Source organism: Seriola lalandi, unplaced genomic scaffold, assembly GCF_002814215.2.
Source record: "Seriola lalandi dorsalis isolate HSWRI2012SDOR001 ecotype SW California unplaced genomic scaffold, Sedor1 jcf7180002054075, whole genome shotgun sequence".
NCBI classification, from domain to species: Eukaryota; Metazoa; Chordata; class Actinopteri; order Carangiformes; family Carangidae; genus Seriola; species Seriola lalandi.
The window spans coordinates 38,799-42,734 of NW_019524628.1; the positions used below are offsets into that span (position 1 = coordinate 38,799).

The 3,936-nt window shown below is 43.9% G+C and overlaps 1 long non-coding RNA gene and 1 pseudogene across 2 annotated transcripts in view; one reads left to right on the plus strand and one right to left on the minus strand.

Moving 5' to 3' along the window:
• Positions 1 to 3,417, minus strand: part of LOC111652851 (sulfotransferase 2B1-like) — a 5,836-nt pseudogene extending 2,419 nt beyond the window's left edge. Inside the window, exon 1 of the transcript XR_015437055.1 lies at positions 3,203 to 3,417. The product of XR_015437055.1 is annotated as a sulfotransferase 2B1-like (transcript). The remainder of the gene's footprint in view (positions 1 to 3,202) is intronic.
• Positions 697 to 2,638, plus strand: LOC147819306 (uncharacterized). The gene is made up of 2 exons (XR_015437056.1): positions 697 to 884; positions 1,711 to 2,638. It is a non-coding gene; the product is annotated as an uncharacterized LOC147819306 (long non-coding RNA).
• Positions 3,418 to 3,936: the final 519 nt, after the last annotated feature.

The window sequence follows — 3,936 nt, forward strand, 5'->3', positions numbered from 1 at the left end:
ACTCAGAAAACAGTCAGCCAATCAGAAGAGAGGCTCAGAGCTTCCTCTCTTCTGATTGGCTCACCGACCTGTTGTTACTAGAGCTCCAGAGAGAAGCCTGAGAGAGGAGATGTAAAACTACACTGAGATGGTTTTTATATCTTCTGATGGATCAACACTTCAAATAAAACACAGAAGAAGAACAAAATATGGATCTTTAACTGAATGCTGTTCAGGAATTGTTCACATCATGAAAATCAGATGCAGAAAAAGCTCCTAAGACATCGCTCTTTTTCAATCACATGCAGAGCTGATCTTTATAGTAACCTCATGAATATGTGTGTGTGTGTGTGTGTGTGTGCGTGCGCGCTCACTCGTCTCACTCTGTTTAAACGGTGTGATTTATTTACTTATTAACCAAAGGTGCCAGAACACTCTTACAGATTGTTCTGACCCACTTTAATCCCTGGTAATAAATAACTACTAGCTCTGTGCCATTTCACATACAGTATAGGTCACAGAGCAAAAGCCACATCTTTGATTTGATTTTATTCTTTTTGAAGTTCATGAAATAAAGAGTAACAGTGGATTCACATTTAAAGAAAGACTAATGTGACACGTGACAAAGTGAACGACATTGTGAATATGAATGTGAAGATATATCTTCATTGTCCAACACAGACACAAACACAAGGAACAACAACAGAAGAAACACACAAGAAGGCAGGTCCCATCTGGAGGCAGAGGAGGCTGATGGGAGCTCAGGACCACGCCTTGGCCGGGCCGCCGACTAGGAAACAGGACCAGAGGTCACTACTGACTGAGAACCAGAATCAGGCTTGACGTCAACCCCAGTGCAGGAACCGATGGGACGTTAACAGGACCGGCCGCGACCCCTACTTACGGCGGCGACCTCTGCGTAGAGCCCCTACAGCTCTACCTCGCCTTGCTGAGGATCTGTAGTTCTGGACACGTGAGGATCTGTAGTTCTGGACACGTGAGGATCTGTAGTTCTGGACAGCTGAGGATCTGTAGTTCTGGACAGCTGAGGATCTGTAGTTCTGGACACGTGAGGATCTGTAGTTCTGGACAGCTGAGGATCTGTAGTTCTGGACAGCTGAGGATCTGTAGTTCTGGACAGCTGAGGATCTGTAGTTCTGGACACGTGAGGATCTGTAGTTCTGGACAGCTGAGGATCTGTAGTTCTGGACACGTGAGGATCTGTAGTTCTGAATAACTGAGGATCTGTAGTTCTGGACAGCTGAGGATCTGTAGTTCTGGACACGTGAGGATCTGTAGTTCTGGACAGCTGAGGATCCGTAGTTATGAACAATTGAGGATCTGTAGTTCTGGACAGCTGAGGATCTGTGGAACTGGGTAGCTTGGGGGATCAACATCTCCGTCACCCACGCTTCCTTCCTAACCCCTAGATATCTTGGGGAAATAGCTTGACGGGTCTCAAAGAAAAGGGGACTACTCAAGAACTTCAGAGTCAGGATCCAACAGGAAGCTGGTCGACTAGGGAGCAAGATTACAAGCAGGTTTTGGGTGCAGACGGGAGGCTAGCAGGCCAGAGCTTACCCAACTGGGAGGCTAGCTGGAGGCTAGCAGGCCCTGGGCTAGCCAACAGGGAGGCTAGCTGACTGGGAGGCTAGCTGGATGCTAGTAGACTCATAAGCAGGCTGCAGGCAAACTAAGAAGTGGGATGCGGGTCAGCAAACACTGGAACAGGCTGGTGGCTATCAGGCTGAGGATCAGGGGTGTTGACGAAGTCCTTTAGCCACTAAGGCAACGAACGCTTCTTTTGGACACGTCTTCGGGTGCAGCCCTCAGAGCGGCGTCTTTGTACTCTCTTCCACTCACCATACAGGCATATGAGGGGAAACTACAATCCATAAAGTTTGGTGCAGGGAGGGAAGGAGGAGGAGCCAAATGCAGATGTTCAGCCAGAGCTCATTTAGATCAATGATTTAAGGGTCAAAAACCAGGAGGTGCAGCCAAACAGATAAACAAATCCAGCAGGTAAGACAGATAAACAAGAGGAACCAGGCCATGAAGCACGCTGTGACTTCGTGCGTTACATAATGTCGATAATTTCAAAATTCAACAAGAAACACTCAACAGGGTCGAGGCAGGAGGTTCACCAGGAGGGGCAGATCGTGATCCAGTGTTGACAGCATAAAAATGAACTTGTCAAAGGATCAAACTGATATTTAATGTCTATGATCGAGACTAAGATGTTAAATATTTAAAGTATGTGTATGTGATGAAAGAACTGTTAATAGCTGATGTTTAACTTGAAGGGGAAATGGTCCAAAGGTACATGTTAGGTCAGTGGGCTGTGCTCTATATCAAAGTGCAGTGTGTTTCTCTGATTACAGATATTGATCCTTGTAACAATTGAGCCCCTGACTCAGTCCTATACGACTGGACTTGACGTTCCTGATGGGTGTCATAATGACTAATGTTAAATGTTGTGACACCTTTTCACATTTTGTACTTGTCATGGCAGGAAAAGCAAAGATGGATATATAGCATGAAGTTTCCCACAAGGCTTTTTCAGTGAATCAGCACACACAACACCAGGACCGACTCTAAATGGAATGCAGCCATGATTAATGTTATTAATGTAATTGTTATTAAAAGCTCAGTAATTGGATGTTTCTGACTGAAATTCACCTCAGAGATCGCAGTTAACTTTTTACCAATTCAATAAAAACACAACACAAAGTATTAAAGAGCAGCAACATTTCTTAACTGAGATAGAACATATAAACAAATACAGTAAATAAATGAATAAATAAATGTAAAAATACAGAAACAGCATTTTTCATTGCCAAAATGTATTTATTTTTGCGCTTATGTCATTTTTTGTCCTTCATAGGAGCCTACATTACCCACAATGCAACTCAATTCATACGCTGACAGAGCCCCACTTTAAATAATACGAACTGTTCCTTTAATCGTCTGTCAACCTGTTCACAGGTTAAACAACAAACCAGCAAATACAGCCTTTAACAATCGTATCCAAGCTGCACAGGACAGATGTGACTCCAGCTGGTACATTTACCATTAAATTCCTTTTTTAAAGACTTTTTACATGAATTTAGAAAATCCCATTTCTGAGTGGTGGCACCTTTAACCTTAGAAGTAGACTCATTTTTCAAGACATGTATAAAGTATAATCCTGATCTGCACATCTGTCATGTGACGGTGAACTCACCTGACTTGGGATACGTTGCAATGATAATATCATCAGGTCGGAAAGTGAAGTCCTCGTAGTACTTCAGGCTCTGAGGAGGGTGCAGAGACAAAGGCAGATAAATGCCTTTATACAAGGTGTACAGCTCGGCCTCAGTCATAGTCGGAGTGAATGAGCAGGAGCGACTCAGAGAGTGACACCCATCGAATGAACTGATGGACTTTACTACGACTGAGTCTTACCTCCCATGGCCTCTCTCTCTCTCCTTGTTCTGCTCGCCTGGAAGAGCAGGTTATGTAATACATAGAAAAGTGATGTCTGAACCTATAGATCCTTGTTCTCTATCAAGTTCACCAACAAGAAGCATCTCTACTTTAAATTCAGTTGTGAAAGTGAGCTGTGAGGTGTAAGGTGTAATTCCAGGTATATACTTCTGAAGCACATCTCTGATTGGTTAATACCGCTCCACCATGTTGCTGTGTCTGATTCAGAGGAGTAGGTTCAACTCTTAACAAAAATACATGACTGTGTCGCTCTTTTCTTTAAGTAGCACTGTCAGCCAGAGGGCCAACAAGCTGCTGCAGGTTCTGCCGTCTCAATGTCTTAAAGGGAAAGTTCAACATTTTGGAAAATACTTTTATTTCCTCTCTGGCTGTGAGTTACCAGAGGATCAGTACCACCCTCATGCCGGTCAAGTAAATAAGAAGCTACAGCACAGACCGTGATGTACTGTCAGACTGTGATGATGTGGAGAC